The 17,011-nt window shown below is 47.9% G+C and overlaps 1 long non-coding RNA gene across 1 annotated transcript; it reads left to right on the top strand.

Annotated features, from left to right (window-relative positions):
• The first annotated feature begins 8,769 nt into the window (after positions 1-8,769).
• Positions 8,770-11,142, top strand: LOC111538147. The gene is made up of 4 exons (XR_002730235.1): positions 8,770-8,820; positions 9,651-9,768; positions 10,092-10,280; positions 10,851-11,142. It is a non-coding gene; the product is annotated as an uncharacterized LOC111538147 (long non-coding RNA).
• The last annotated feature ends 5,869 nt before the right edge of the window (positions 11,143-17,011 follow it).

The raw sequence follows: 17,011 nt of genomic DNA, 5'->3' as shown, positions 1-17,011 counted from the left end.
GCACTCTGGGAGGCCGAGGTGGGCTCACAGCTGTAATCCCGGCACTCTGGGAGGCCGAGGTGGGCGGATCCCTTGAGCTGAGGCGTTCAAGACAAACCTTAGCAACATGGTGAAACCCCTGTCTGTACAAAAAATACCAAAAGCTAGCTTGGTGTGCTGGCACATGCCTATAGTCTCAGCTACTTGGAGGGCTGAGGTGAGAGGATTGCTTGAGCCTTGGAGGGTGAGGCTGGAGCCAAGATCGTGGCAGAGTGAGACCCTGTGTCAATAAAAAGGAAAGGAGAGGAGAAGGGAGGAAAGGGGAGGGGAGGGGAGGAGAAGGGAGGGGAGGAGGGTGAGGGAAGGGGAGGGGAAGACAGGAGGGGGGGGCAGGGAGGGGAAAGGAGGGGAGGGGAGAGGCCTAAGGAGACATGTCACCTGAATGTCACGTGGGGTCCTGAGTAGAATCGTGGAACAGGAAGAGGACATTAGGGAAAAACTAAGGGAATCTGAATAAAGTGTGAACTTAAGGTGTCAATAATGGTGTGGTAATGGTGACAGATGTACCATATGCTGTGAGCTGTTCGTAATAAGGGAGATCATGTGAGAGGTACGAAACGCTCTGTACTAGCTTCACAGTGATTCTGTGCCTCTAAAGCCGTCCTCAAAGAAAAGGTTTATTTAAAAAGAGGGGGCCAAGTTGGGGCCGAAAAGGAATGTTGGATACTCAAGAAGTATGGATCTATTAAACCGCACATCAAAAATATGTTCTGAATTCCAGATGGATGTAAGATCCAAACATATATATTTTTAGGCCAGGCGCAGTGGCTCTTGCTTATAATCCCAGCACCTTGGGAGGCTGAGGCAGGTGGATGGGCTTGAGCCCAGGAATTCGAGACCAGCCTAGGCACATGATAAAATTCTGTCTCTACCAAAAAATAAAAAATGATACTAATGATTAGCCAGGCATGGTGGTATGTGACTGTTGTCCCAGCTACCTGGGAGGCTGAGGTGGGAGGATCACTTGAGCCCAGGAGGTGGAGGGTGCAGTGAGCCGAGATCACACCACTGCCCTCCAGCCTGGGTGACAGAGTGAGACCCTGACCCTGTCTCTTTCTTTCTGTCTCTTCTTTCTCTCTCTCTCCGTAGATAGATAGATAGATAGATAGATAGATAGATAGATAGATAGATAGATATGGATATATAGATATAGACACACACACATATATACAGAGATATATGAAAATAATATATTATATATTTATATATAGCTCTATATGTGTATATATATATACGTGTGTGTGTGTGTGTGTATATATATATATATATATATATTTTTTTTTTTTTTTTTTTAAATGAAACCATGAGGGTTTCATGGCAGGAAAACAGGGTTTTGGAGGCAGGGAACAGAAGGCTGATTCACACTTCAGCTATAACAGGATATATCCTCTCCATAGGGCATACGCCCTAAATGACTTTGTAACTTTACTTCATTCTCTCCATTTACATCAGGTATACCCAAAGTAACCAGTGCAATCCTCTAGGGGGTAAAGTCCCAAAAATTCTGTAATGGGGCCCTTGAGCACACTGTGGGGAGCACTTCCATTGTCAGTAAATCCCTTCCTTCCTTCCCTGCTTTGTTTGTGCATTTTGTCCACGCCAAGAACCTGGACACCTTCTACCGGTAATAAAGGTACTAAAAAGAAAATGGAGGTAAATACATATATAATCTTAAAATAAAGAAGCTGGCTGGGCGTGGTGGCTCACACCTATAATCCCAACACTTCAGGAGGCTGAGGCAGAAGGATCACTGGAACCCGGGGGTTTGAGACCAGCCTGGGCAACATAATGAGACCCTGTCTCTACAAAAATAAAATAAAATAAAAATAAAGAAGTTGTTTCTACATATCACTCCAAAGACAAAAAACAAAAAAGATAGCTTTAACTGCATAAAATACAATACTGTATATATGGCCAATAAGAAAAATAATATAGACACTAATAAAAATAGCAAAGAATTATCTCATACTCGCTGTATTCCAGGCCCTGTTATAAGTACTTTATTAACCCATTTAATTCCCACGACAAACCTGCAAGGTACTACAAAGGCTCTGGTAGGTGGAGCAATGTGCCCAAAGCTACAGAGTTAGGAAGTGGCGGGGCGGTGTGGCTGCACCTGTGCCCCGAACCACAAAAGTAACAGGCACACGGCGGAGTGGGGAACGTGAGAACATTTTGTGAACCGTATCCGAAAAGCAAAGATTATATCTTTATGACGGTAATATATATGTGCACTCTTACCAATAAGAAAAAGACAAACATCTCAGTAGAAAAACAGGCAAAGGAAGTCATTCACAAAGGCAATCCACAAAGGAAGTCATTCAGTCAATGCTTGTAAAAAAAAAAAAAAAAAAGTTCAACCTCAACAGTTAACAAAGAGATGCAAATTAAAACGGACTTCTTCCCACCCCATCAAGCTGACTCAGATGCCAGTCTACGTAAAGCGAGCCTGGCATGTTGGGCTCCTAGGGAGGCACCACAGGATGTTTACGAGCGGCTTGCCTGGGCATTGGTGGAAGGAGGAGAGAGAAGCAGGATCGGACGAGGGAGAAGGCAAACTTCCACGTAGACCCAGTGATAGCCCCAAAGATCCCACAGGAGCCTCTGAGTAGAGTGGCCCCGGGAGCCCTTCCTGACTCGGGCAGAGATGACCCCCACATTGAGGTGTCGTTGAATGCAGTTGCCAGGAAGAGTCCCGGCTTTGGACAGGGTGGCTCTTTGCAGCTGAACAGTCTCTGAAGGGACTGAGAGTTGAAGGCACCCAAGCAGCTGGGGTAACAAGTCCTTCCCAGAAGGGGGATCTAGGTGGCTCGTCACAGTGAAGATATACAAAAATGTGTATTAACACCAGAGGCACGGTGGCTCATGCCTGTTATCCCAGCACTTTGGGAGGCCGAGGAAGGAGGATCGATTGAACCCAGGAGTTATAGACCAGAATGGACAACACGGTGAAAGGCTGTCTCTACAAAAGAAAAAATTAAAAATAAAACCATAAAAATTAAAATTAAAAGTCATTGACATTAGAGAAATGCAAATCAAAACTACAATGAGATACCAGCTCACATCCACTAAGATGTACTAACAAAAAAAAACACACACATACAAAATAAGTGTTGGGGAGGATGTGGAGAAATCAGACCCCGTGTACACTGTTGGCGGGAATCACAGTGGTGCAGCCACTGCGGAAACAACATGGATGTGAGGATTCATACCGAGTGTCAGCCTGACTGGATTGAAGGATGCAAAGTATCATTCCTGGGTGTGTCTGTGAGGGTGTTGCCAAAGGAGATTCATATTTGAGGGGTTGGGTAACGGCAGACCCACCCTTAATCTGGGTGGGCACCATCTAGTCAGCTGCCAGTGCAGCCAGAATATAAAGCAGGCAGAGGAACGTGAAATGACTAGATGGCCTAGCCTTCCAGCCTACATCTTTCTCCTGTGCTGGATGCTTTCTGCCCTTGAACATCAGACTCCAAGTTCCTCAGCTTTGGGACTCAGACTGGCTTCCTTGCTCCTCAGCCTGAAGACAGCCTATTGTGGCACTTTGTGATTGTGTGAGTTAATACTCCTTAATAAACTCTCCTTTGTATATATGTGTGTGTGTGTGTGTGTATGCATATATATGTGTATATATGTGTGTATGTGTGTGTGTGTGTATATATATATCCTGTTAGTTCTGTCCCTCTAGAGAACCCTGACTAATATAATAGGTATCCCTCAAAAAATTAAAAATAGAATTTCTACAAGATCCAGCAATTCCATTTCTGGGTATATACCCCAGAAATGGAAAGAGATATTTGCACACCCATGTTCATAACAACAGTATTCACAATAGCTAAAACATGGAAGCAGTCCAAAGTGTCTGTGGAAGGATGAGTGAATAAGTGAAAAGTAGCCCATCCAGACAAGGGAATATCACTCAGCCTTAAAAAAGAAGGACATGTGGCTCATGCCTGTAATCCCAGCACTTTGGGAGGCCAAGGCAGGCAGATCACGAGGTTAGCAGTTTGAGACCAGCCTGGCCAACATGGTGAAACCCCATCTCTACTAAAAAAAAAAAAAAAAAAAAAAATACAAAGTTAGCTGGGCCTGGTAGCAGGCACCTGTAATCCCAGCTACTTGGGAGGCTGAGGCAGAAGAATCACTTGAACCTGGGAGGTGGAGGTTGCAGTGATTGCACCACTGCACTCCAGCCTGGCAACAGAGCGAGATTCCATCTCAAAAAAAAAAAAAAAAAAAAAAAAGAAGAAGAACATTATGCAATCTGCTACAACATGGGCGAACCTTGAGGACTCTATGTCACATGAAGTAATCCAGTCACAAAAAGACAAATACTAGATGATTCCCCTTATATGAGGCACTAGAGTAGTCAAAAACATAGAGACAGAAAGGAGAATGGTGGGGGCCAGGGGCTGGGGAGGGGCAATGGGGAGTTAGTGTTTAATGGGTATGGAATTTCCACTTTGCAAGATGAAAAGAGTTATGGAGATAGCTGGTGATGTTTGCACATTACAAACCGTAGGCTTAAAAAGGGTTACGATGGTAAATGTTTTGTTACGCATATTTTACCACAACAAAAAAATTGAAAAAAAGCAGCCATTGTGATGTGCAGTCCATTTCTGCAGACTCCCTGACAGGGGTCAAATGGGGGTTAAAAGGCCTTACACGGTGGCTCATGCCTGTAATCCCAGCACTTTGGGATGCTCAGGCAGAAGGATTGATTGAGCTCAAGAGTTTGAGATCAGCCTGGGTAACATAGCGAGACCCTAATTCACAAAAACATTTTAAAATTAGCCAGGTATGATGGCATGCACCTGTGATCCCAGATATTTGGGAAGCTGAGGCAGGAGAATCACTGGAGCCAGGGAGGTCAAGGCTGCAGTGAGCTGTGATCGTGCCACTGCACTCCAGCCTGGGCAATAAAGCGAGACACTGTCTCAAAAAAAAGAAAGGGTGTTAGAGCTCTGAGTAATTCCGACAAGATCTCCATGCCTCCCTCCCACAACTCACACCCCCCGCTCTCACATCCCTCCCCCATTTGCTGTGGAGACCTCCAGGACCTATCCCATGGTGCCCTATACCCAGCTATCTGCTACAGGAACTGGTTTGTGCCAGCTTGCAAGAGCCCACTGTTAAATGTTTAAATATTCCACGAGCCTGCTGTTAAACCACGGGTAGCTTGAAATGAGCTGTGGTGGGAGTATTTACACCATGGAAAGTGGCAAAGCCTACATGTCAGGCTAAAGAGTGCACTCTAACTCAGCCTCAGTGCACAGCTGCAAATCCTGTTCTCTCATTCACCAAAGACACAGGACACCCAGGTTGTCACTTCACACTGTGCCCTAATCCCAGTAAGGCTATGCTCACCTCCTAATCCAACCCCATCTCCAGGCCTCCTTAGTCTCAAAAACCCTCACTATTTCCTCTGGAGCTTGAGACATGCCGTGAACAAAAGCTCCTCCTTCCCACAGCTTCTCTCCACCTGCTTGCTCTGACTGGAACCCGGGCCCCTGGAGCATCCTCCGTTGTGGTTACTTCCAGATCAACCCCCACCTTCCCCAAACTCGCCAACCTTGAAGCTGGTGCCATCACACTATGCTCTGTGCCACCTTTCCTGTCTGGTTCTCTGCAGACCCTCGGCCCCTCCGTCTTGTTCCTGGAAGATTCCCACTCCCAGCTCATTGTCACTCTCACTAAATCCCTGTCCTAATTCTTGGCAATTTAAATCTCCACAGAGATGATCCTCCTCCTTCCCTGACCTTTGTTCCTCCAATGATCTTGCCGTCTACCCATGCTCAGCCACCTCTTCCACGCTCCTTCTCTAGATCCCTGTGTGCCGTCCAACAGAGTGGCCACAGACCCCTCAAAATGAGCCTGGTCCAGAACGAGAGGCACTGTCTGTGTAAACTACATGCAAGGTTTCAAAGCCGTAGTGTGGGAAAAATGTAAAATACTTCACTAATAATTCTGAATGTTGATGACATGTTGAGGTGACATTTGGGATGCATTTGGGTTAAATAGAATATAATTGTCCCTTCTCTACCTCAAGTCCTCATTCCCCTTCTTTCCATGTGGACTCCATGGTCCATTGTGCCGCCCCTCTCTCCTGTGCACCTTCAGCCCCCTCACCTTTCTCTAATTTCTCATACTCGCCTATTAAAAACTTCCAACCTGGTCAATTACAACACTGTGCCAGCACCTGTTAAGCGGAACAAGGTTGAAGGAAAACACGCAAAGATTCTGACCCTCCACTCAGGCGCTGGCTTCCCCCATTTCTGCAGCGCTCCACCACCACCACCACCAATTGTTGATTTGTCCTCCCTATTGGAGCATTCCATCATCTCCCATTATAATAATTAATTCATTAAAAAAATTAAAACTTGATCTCTGATATGGTTTGACTGTGTCCCCAACCAAATCTCATCTAGAATTGTAGTTACCATAATTCCCACTTGTCATGGGAGAGGCAATTGAATCATGGGGGTGGTCACCCCCATGCTACTGTTCTCATGATAGTGAGTGAGTTACCACGAGATCTGACGGTTTAATAAGGGGCTTTTCCCCCTTTTTGCTCAGCACTTCTCCTTGCTGCCGCCATGTGAAGGACATGTTTTCTTCCCCTTCTGCCATGACTGTAAGTTTCCTGAGATCTCCCCAGCCATGCTGAACTGTGAGTCAATTAAACCTCTTTCCTTTATAAATTACCCAGTCTCAGGTATGTTTTTACTGGCAAAGTGAGAACGGACTAATAAAATCTCTCTCCCTTTCTGCTCTCCTTTATAGCAAGACTCTTTGGAAGTATCCATGTGGGCCAGAATGCAGTGGCACATTCACAGCTCACTGCAGCCTCTATCTCCTGAGACCAAGCAATTCTCGCACCTCAGCCTCTTAGTAGCTGTGACTGCAGGTGCGCACCACCATGCGCAGCTAACTTGTAAAAATTTTTTGTAGGCCGGGCGCAATGGCTCATGCCTGTAATCTCAGCACTTTGGGAGGCCAAGGTGGGCGAATCACCTGAGGTCAGGAGTTGGAGACCAGCCTGGCCAACATGGTAAAACCCCGTATCTACTAAAATACAAAAAATTAGCCAGGTGTGGTGGCGGCACCTGTAATCCCAGTTACTCAGGCAGCTGAGTTAGGAGAATTACTTGAACCTGGGAGGTGGAGGTTGCAGTGAGCTGAGATTGCACCACCGCACTCCACCCTGGGCAACAGAGCGAGATTTCCATCAAAAAAATTTATAGAGTCTTGCTATGTTGCCCAGGCAGCTCTGGAACTCTTGGCCTCAAGCAATCCCTACCTCAGCGTCCCAAAGTGCTGAGCTTACAGGTGTGAGCCCCTGCACCCAGCCGGAAGTATCTATTACTATCTTCAATTTCTCTCCTCCCATTTTCTCCTGAACGCTTTTCAATCAATATTTGCCTCCTACCACCACACTGAAGCCCTCCAGTGGCTTCCCTATTTCATCTGGGATAAAATCCAAAGTCTTGACCAGGTGCGGTGGCTCACACCTGTAATCCCAACACTTTGGGAGGCCAAGGTGGGCAGATCACTTGAGCTCAGAAGTTCAAGACCAGCCTGGGCAACATGGTGAAACCCCATCTCTACAAAAACTACAAAAATTAGCCATGTGCAGGGTGCATGCCTATAATTCCAACTACTTGAGGTGCTGAGGCAGGAGGATTGCTTGAACTTGGGAGGTCGAGGCTGCAATGAGCCAAGATCATGCCACTGCACTCCAGCCTGGGTGACAGAGCGAGATCCTGTCTCAAAAAACAACAAAAAAGGGCCAAAGTCTTCGCAGTGGCTATAAGACCCTACGTGACCTGATCTCCCATGATCCATTGCTCCTCGGCAGCCACCACTCCATTCCATGAAGTAGCCCAGGCCAACTACTCTGCAGCCAAAGTCAGGGAAACTTGGAGAACGTGTGTGGACCAGAGGATTCCTTCCTCCTGGCTACCAAAAGAACCCCCAAATCCTGCAACCCACCCGTATGTGCCCAGACACAATCTGGAGTAGAGGAGTAGACAGTGGCAGCCATCAGAAGCCCCACTGGCCAAACACTTCAGCCTCAGCATGGTGAGCTGCTCGAGGAATTGGGTAAATGTTTGTATTAGACTAAGGTCACTAGAATGGATGTTTTTCTGCATTGTATTACCCAGAAGAGAATACCTTTCAAGAAAGATCAGATTAATTAAGTAGGAAAATGAAGACACTCTATTATCTTTGCACATCTGATGTACTCTGATTTTGTGACCCTGCTACATGCACACATATGCACAGAAAAAAAAAAAATCTTAGAATGTAGACCAAAATATTAACAGTGGTCATGGATGAGTGATGGATGAGTGAAGTAACTATAGATTTGGAAGGATATTGTCTGTTTTAAAAGAAAATGAACACTTTCACTCCCAAACAAGATGGAATCATAGAGAACAGATTTCCTCTCCTGCCTGAAAAAATCAAAATAAATTGAACCAAATCTCAAGAGTTCTCGAGACACTGGATGATATGGTTCAGCTGTGTCCCCACCCAAATCTCGTCTTGAATTGTAGTTCCCATAATTCCCATGTGTTGTGTGAGGAACCTGGTGGGAGATATTTGAATCATGGGGGTGGTTCCCCCATACTGTTCTCGTGGAGGTGAATAAGTCTCACGAGATCTGATGGTTTTATAAGGGGTTTCCCTCTTGGTTCCATTCTCTCTTGTCCACCACCATATAAGATGTGCCTTTCACCTTCTGCCGTGATTGTAAGGCTTCCCCAGACCTGTGGAACTGTGAGTCCATTAAACCTATTAAATTTCTTTTTCTTTATAATTTACCCAGTCTCACATATGTCTTTATCAGCAGCATGAGAACAGACTGATACACTGGATATCAGGCAACTAGGCACAATGATTTCTGAGAATGTGGAAAATAAAGTGAGCCTGCAATTAACCCAGCTTCCTTTCTTGAGAGGGTTTCCAGGCCACAGCATGGACAGGGTTACCCAGGTGGGGCCTGGCAGGCTACTCGAATTGGGAAGACAGAGCTGAGAATTCAGGGAGACTCTGGTCACAGGTAGGGGCAGGGGGGTGATGCTGAGAGCCCCTGGGGCATGCCTGCCCTCTGCAAAGCTCATGGTTGGTTGCAGCGAGGTGGTCTGGGGGTGGACGTGGGCAATGGGGAGGCTGCATGTGTTACAGCCAAGCTCTCCCTTCCTTCTGGTCTGTCTGGGTTTCTGCAGCTCCTGGTAACTTTGCACTGATTCCAGAGACAGCAATTGTTCAGGTACCTGGGTGTAATTCCAAAAAACAAACCCCAAACCTGGCTCTTGGTGCTTTCAGTGATGGCTCAGAGCAGGAATTCTCTGGCTTTGGAGTGCATCCTCAAAGGTGGGGGAGGCTTGCTGAAAAGACAGCAGTCTGGTCCCACCTCAGGCTGCTGAACAGAAGCTCTGGAGCAGGCTGAGGAGTTTCTTTTCTAACATGCTCCCTGAGAGATCCTAGCAAACGTTTGCACAACGCTCACTTGAAAGCTGTGTGACCAAAACCATGATCACAGGTTTGTCCCCGAACACGGTGGAGAAATAACCTTTCTCTTAAATCTCCCCTACGTGGTGACTTAGGGGAGGAGCCGGAAGAGAGCAGCGCTTCACAATAAAAGGAAGAATTGCTTGAACGGAGGCGGAGGCGTTTCAGGCATGAGTCACAGGCTGGGTGTGGAAGAGGCAAGTGTGAAGCAAGGTAGGCTTCCCAGCACCCCTCCGTGCACAGCAGGGGCTGGCCAGCCTCAGCCAGGCCAGATGGAGCCCTGGAGACTGGGGCCGGCTGCCCAGCTAGAATGCCTCCTTTTACTTCCAGCAGGGAAAAAAAAAAGGCCGCCTCTCAATAGCAGAATTATCTACGTTTTCCCTGCCTTCCTCACGTAAATGCTTTCGAGGAGTGGGAGGAAGAAATTGGAGGCTGGAACGAATACCCTTTGCCCTCCTCTGAAAGCAGCCCGGGAGGGGTGAGAGGGTGTAGGAGCAGAGACTCCAAATGGCCCCCACCTGCCAAACCATTCTCAGGAACAGGCACCAGCTGAGATGTTGGCAGCAGCCGCTCCCCTGCAAGGAGCCCCTCCCACTTCCTGTCCCGCACACCTGCCTCATTGGAAAGTGACGCACCCACTGTTTGGCCTCGGCAGCCTGATGTTTCTCGACACACAGGAAGACAGTCATGCTATGGGAAGACCTCGGACTTTGCATCCAGCAGGTGTGAGTTCAAATTCCAGCTTTATAATTTGCAAGCTCAGAGGTGGATTTGCTGGAAAGCTAAACAAGTTTACCTGCAGAGCCCCCAGCTTGCACAGCCCCTCCCAAGACCTTAACCTCATTTCGTATTCATAATTTTGTAGTCTTTTCCCTTTAAAAGGCAGCTGGAATTTTTTTTTTTTTTTTTTTGAGACGGAATCTCGTTCTGTCGCCCAGGCTGGAGTGCAGTGGCCGGATCTCAGCTCGCTGCAAGCTCCGCCTCCCGGGTTCACGCCATTCTCCTGCCTCAGCCTCACGAGTAGCTGGGACTACAGGCGCCCGCCACCTCGCCCGGCTAGTTTTTTGTATTTTTCAGTAGAGACGGGGTTTCACCGTGTTAGCCAGGATGGTCTCGATCTCCTGACCTCGTGATCCGCCCGTCTCGGCCTCTCAAAGTGCTGGGATTACAGGCTTGAGCCACCGCACCCGGCCGGCAGCTCGAATTTTTAAGCGTTAAGCCCCGCGAGACCTGAGCCCACCTAGGAGGTGGGAGATATCCCCTGCAGCATAAGAATAATAATTACCACCTTGTAGGTTTGTTCTAGGAATTGCCAGACTGAGAACACACCACACGCCCAGAAGGCACCCAAGTCACAGAGCCTGATATTGTTCCCAGAGCGCCACTGCATCACCCTTGACCACAAGACCTGCGTCATTGGATTTGTCTCCAAAACTTGGGACTCTGGAGATAAAACGTCGTTGCAAGGCTATCTTTGCCACTGAATCTTAGCAGCTTTTGAAGCAAAGCATTTCAATATTTAGACACTGTGTGTTTCTAATGGGTACTGGGATCAAAATAATAAAAACTCAGTCTGCAAAGGGAGAAGAATAGAAACCAGCAGATTTATTATTTCACAGAATGTTCCTCTCCTCTCAGGTAAACATGCCTAATAATGTCTGCTTAACTAATGAGCACCGCATTGCCAGTGGGGCCTTGACTCTGACGACGTAATGCATTTCTGTGCCATCGCACCCCCCACTCATCTCAGAGAGTGTCTGAAAATTAAGTGGGGCAGATGTAATTATGCATCTAATATGCAAGGTACACGTGCACGTAGAAGCGTGCATTGTGTAAACAACTGTGCAAAATCAACTGCGGGTATCTGCTTGGCTCACGTCCTACAAGCACCATTTTCATTTTATTTCAGTTACTTCTTTTTTTTTTTTTTTTGTAACAGAGTCTCACTGTGTTGCCCAGGCTGGCAGGCTGAAGTGCAGCAGCACAATATTGGCTCACTGCAACCTCCGCCTCTCAGGTTCAAGCAGTTCTCGTGCCTCAGCCTCCCAAGTAGCTGGAATTACAGGCATGTACCACCACGCCCAGCTAATTTTTGTGCTTTTAGCAGAGGTGCGGTTTCACCATGCGTTGGCTGGTCTTGAACTCCTGACTTCAGGTGATCTGACTGCCTTGGCAGTTCAACTTCACATGCAGCAGCCTTGGGCTATTTCTTTGAGAGTCAAATAGGCAGAGATGTGGCATGAAAGGAAAGAAGGCGAGTGCACAGCATGCTCAGGACTTTCAGGTCCCTCAGAGCTCCTCAAAGCCACACCAGACACAGAAGACAACAAAGGCTCTACCTGGGGGACAGGCTCCACACGGTGTGGCCCAGCCTGACAGTGAGGGTTCCTCCCGTAACCAGCATGGGGCTCTATGCCAAGGCCATTCCCTCCCAAAGGAAACTCATGCAAGATCATTTTTTAGGCTAGTTTCTAGTCTTCTAGCAAATGCGCGGGGTTAGAATTCATTCATTTTTTAGACTCCCATTCTCAGCACTAAAGACCCACTTCTGAGTGTGCTCCAAGCTGTGCCCAGGGTAGGGAGATGATTCAGAGACAGCTGTGCCCTCCACAGGTCACAGGTGGGTGGAGAAGAGTCATCCCTGCCCACAGGGACAGGCGGTAACAGGGAAAAGGGAAGAACAGGGCTAAGGGAACCCAGGAAAAGCCCGAGTCAGGTGTTAGAGAAGGAAGCAGCTGGAGCAGGCTGAGGCGGGGGGGATGAGGGGGACACAAGGAGACGTGGGGTGACATGAGCCCTCCAGCAGGGGTGCAGCTTGTGGAAACCCAAGGAGCGCTGCAAGCAGTGTAACTAAGGCTGGGCAGGGAGGGGAAGAGATGAGGCTGAAGTCAGTGGAAACCAGAAGGCCAAGGGCCTGGGGAGCCGAGCCAGAGGTGGAGCTTCATCCTGAGGGCCGTGGCCAGCTACTAAAAGGATTTCAGGAGGGCAATAATACAATAAGACTTTGGAGTTTTCGTTTTTTGTTTTTTGTTTTTGTTTTTGTTTTTTTTTGGTTTCGGGGTTTTGTTCTGATATGGAGTCTCGCTCTGTCACCCAGGGTGGAGTGCAGTGGTGCAATCTTGGCTCACTGCAACCTCTACCTCCCGGGTTAAAGCAATCCTCCTGCGTCAGCCTCTTATGTAGCTGGGACTACAGGCGCCCACAACCTGATTTTTGTATTTTTGTATTTTTAAGTAGAGATGGGGTTTTGCCATGTCAGCCAGGCTGGTCTTGAACTCCTGGCTGCCTTGGCCTCTCAAAGTGCTGGGATTACAGGTGTGCAATACCACACTCAGCTAAGATTTCGGTTTTCAAGGGATGGTCCTGGTTGCTGGGCACAGTGGAATTGAAGGAGATAGAAGTGGATTCTAGGGAGGGCATGGTGGCCACTTCAGAAGCTGCAGGATTCAGAGTTTGAGAAGCCTCAGTGTGCATCAGACCCAGCACGTTCAAGTGTATCCACTACAAAGAAAAGAAACTTTTTATCTGAGGAAGGCAAGCCCCCTTTAAATGATCAGGCCTAGAGAGGCACAGATGTGACAGCTGTCACATCTCACTGCCCCACCTGAGAAAATAAATCTCCTGAAGCCGCTTGCTGTGTGGGCTCTAGGTTGACTGGTACCAGTAGCTATGCATCAACCTAACAATGCCACACGCCGGACACCATAACTCGTGCCCTGGAGTTCAACAACGTATAGACAATCACTCATCAATGTTATTTCTGTAAACCGATGAGAATTCCTGAAAAACAGTTTCGCAATCGTCCCTTTCCCGATTTGTCTTCTTTTATTTAAAAGCTCGAGCGTCTCTTCTCTGGAGCACTTTCCAAGGTAACTTGGGAGTGCATCCTGGACTGCAGTCCTAAACTGTGGCCCAAATAAACTCTCTACCTGTGTTAATTTTGCTTCCATTTCCGTTGGTCAACACCACAATCTATATTTGAAATGTCATTCTTCCATGCTAGAATATGTATTTGGAAAAAAATTATTTTAATTTTTTTCTGGAGTTCCTTGGCTGTAATACATTTCATCAACTCTTGGCTGTGATCTGTGGACAATGACTGTGCACACCTACAGGCTCACTCCTCACCTGCGTGAGGCTGGGACAAGCGTACCCACGGAGGCTTGTCCCACATCTGTAAAGGCCTCACATGCATGGCGATGAGCGTCTCCGCCCTCATGTCCGAGCTCCCCTACCCCTTAAACAACTCTCCCAACCCCACCCCACCTCAGGTGCAGGGTGAACATTCCAGCAGTGTGGTCCGCCCGCAGGGGAGACCCAGGGAAGATGCCTGCACAGGCCTTAGAAAAAGGCTTAGGGTTTGAGGATGAGGAATCCCAGGATCCCAGACACCTGGTGTGGGCTTCAGGTGGGCTCGTGCCCTTGGCCCTCCCAGCTAAGTGGCTCTGCTGGAGGAGGCGGGCCAGAGTGGGACCCTCAAAGGCACAGAGCCCTGGGCCAAGACCCCCAAATGCTCAAGTTTAAAAGTGATACTTTATCCTTGGGAATCCTTGCGAAGTAGGAAAATTTAACCCAGTGATTGTTTTCAAGATAGCTTTATGTTAATACTCAATTTAACCAATTCGAGAAATCGACATAAAATCAGCTAACCCCATATGTGTGTTTTTTGTTGTTGTTGTCGTTTTTTGTTTTTGGCCCCTGACTTTTGTGGAGACCCATGAGATGCTTGGTCCTGAGCCTAACGGATGCAGGGGCCTGGCTGGGACCCAGCTGGGAAGCTGATGCTGTTCTCCAGGTGAGTGCTTTGCCAAAGGCTACTCGGAACACTGCCTGCCTCCAAACTGCTGCTTTCCTAATAGGTCACAAGCACTTTGCAAGAAGCTGCAATCCATCATCCCCTTCTGCTTGCATCCCCCCTCACATCTGTGGGTGGGAGAGAGGACAGAGCAGGGGGAAGAAGGAACTCTGAGGCTCCCACCTGGGGCACCCACACTTTGATGGGCAGGAGGTGCTCCTGGCCCGCTGGGTGGGACCTCTCCCAAGAGGCCCTTATGCCAACCTGGATGCTGGGGACACACCCAGTTCTCCCTTAGCCTGACCCACCTTCCTAAAAAGACAGCTCAGGATTCATTTCTCCCCAGGGCTTTCATTGTGCATGAGAAGTCTCTTCTGCCTTCTATTTTCTCTCCTCCAGGAAACCTCTCTCTGCAGTCTGAAGGCATGACTTTGAACTTTTCCAAGACTTCCAGCACCAGAGACTCAGGACTGACCAACTTTCTCAATATCCTACTCCCCCAACCCCACTCTGGACTCCCAGTCAATCTCCCTCCCCGCTTTTTCCCCTGTAAAAAACCTAAACTGCTCAGTTCTTCTCCCTCAACCCCCGGATCACATCAGCCCCTTTGAGAGCTCCACTCTGATCCACCACCTCCAGCAGAGCCACTTAATTGGGAAGGCCAAGGGCGCAAGCCCACCGGGAGCCCACACCGGGTATCTGGGATCCTGGAATTCCTCACCCCCAAATGCTAACCCTAATTTTAGAACCTGATCACAAAGGATTTCATCCTTGAAAGAAACTGGTCCAGCAATCTCGATTTTGACATGAGTCTGGAAAGGATCTTGAGCACTACGTGGGTCGCACTGGGGGTCCCATTGGGGGTCTCCTCCCAGTGGCTCCTGTTCCCTCCCAGCACGGCTGGCCTTTGCTCTGCACCTCCACTCCACACTGAGGTCCCTTTGGCTAGTCCTCATGGAGGGGCCTCAGGAGACAGTGGGGAAAGCACAGGTTCTCCACAAACTCCAATGTGGGCTCAGCCTAGTCATGTGACTCTAGACAAGCTTTTAACTTGCCTGCACCCCACAGCACAAGTAACCTCCCCTGCTGTTATGGGTTGAGTTGTGTTCCTCCAAAAAAGATCTGTTGCAGTCCTAACCCGCAGGACCTGAAAATGTGACCATATTTGGGCATAGGGTCTTTACAGAGGTCATCAAGGTAAAGTGAGGTCATTAGGATGGGCCCTAGTGTGATATGATTGGCGTCCCTACAAAAAGGGGAAATTTGGACACGGAAACAGACAGGCATTGAGGGAAGATGATGTGAAGAGACACAGGGAGAAGATGTCATCTACAAGCCACAGAGAGGCCCAGAGCAGACCCTCCCTCACTGCCCTCAGAAGGAGCCAGCCCTGCCAACGCCTCGATCTTGGACTTCCAGCCTCCAGAGCTGTCAGACAATAAACGTCTGCTGTTTCAGCCCCCATCCGTGGGACTTTCTTAAGGCAGCCCTAGCAACAAACCCACCTGCCCTGTTGACTTCCTGAAATGAGAGAGCCACATGGCAGTGCTGCATAAAGGGCAAGTGCTGCGGATTCATTCAGGCCATGAGTAATCATTGAGCACCGACAGTGTGCCAGGGACCACACATGAGCGCTAGGGGTCTGTACCACCAACTTAGATAAAGTCCCTTACTTGCTTCCTTTACATAAGTTATTCTCCTAGCCGCCATGCAAGTGGAATCATCTCAGACTGCTACAGTCTTCACAGCTCCTAGCTAATCATTAAGCACATTGTAGGTGCTTAATAAATGCCTAAATAATTGATTTACTACAGATTCGTAATGGCTACAAATTATCCAGTGTACAAGTCTGAATGTGGGCATGCTGAATCTTTTATAGTCTTTAGCAACATCCAGAAGAACTAATCGTAGTTTGAATCCAAAATAACCTCATTTATTTAGTACCACGACAGGCTTGTCCTGTTCTGTAGGGTATAGAATATTGAGCCCAAAGGGATGGCATCTCATTTGCTTTCATGACCTCCTCCCCTCTTGCATGGATACAGATCATGGCTTTAGACAATTTTTGAGGTGAGGCTACATTTTCTGGGTGTAACCAACTTCAGATAAAAGATATTTTCTGTAATGTATCATGCAGGATCTTAATAATTCTAGGAGCTCATTTGAAAGTCATTTTAAACTGGCCTTTTGAGAGTTCTGCATTATTAGAAAGAAGGGGAGAGGAGAAGGGGGAAGTGGAAAGGGGGGGAAAGTGAAAAGGGGGAAGTAGGGAAAGGAGAGAACAGAGAGGGGAGAGGGAGAAAAGGAAGGAAGGAGGAGAGAGAGAAGGACAGCATATTTGGGGCGAAATCAGTCCCTGCAGTATGTGGACATTGTGTGCTGCTGGGCAGAAGGTTTTCAGCACGACAAGAATGAGAATGCCAAGTGCATAAATTATAATGTCGTCTTTTCCCTGCAAACAGTGAATAATTATAGATGCCAAGTGTCTCAGTGAAATCTGCTGGGCATATGGCCCCTTTTTGTCTTCACGCCACTTTTCTCTGCTCCTCCAGGGCAAAGAAGCCAGCATGAATTAGCACCTGGCCACAGTATCCTGACCTGTGAGAAAAAAAATGAGGGCATGTTTTCAATTTCCAGGGAAGCATACGTCCGTGTTTGATT

The sequence above is a fragment of the Piliocolobus tephrosceles genome, chromosome 6, assembly GCF_002776525.5.
Source record: "Piliocolobus tephrosceles isolate RC106 chromosome 6, ASM277652v3, whole genome shotgun sequence".
In the NCBI taxonomy this organism is placed as follows: Eukaryota; Metazoa; Chordata; class Mammalia; order Primates; family Cercopithecidae; genus Piliocolobus; species Piliocolobus tephrosceles.
Note: the sequence above shows the minus strand (reverse complement) of the source record. Positions and strands in the feature narration are given on the sequence as shown.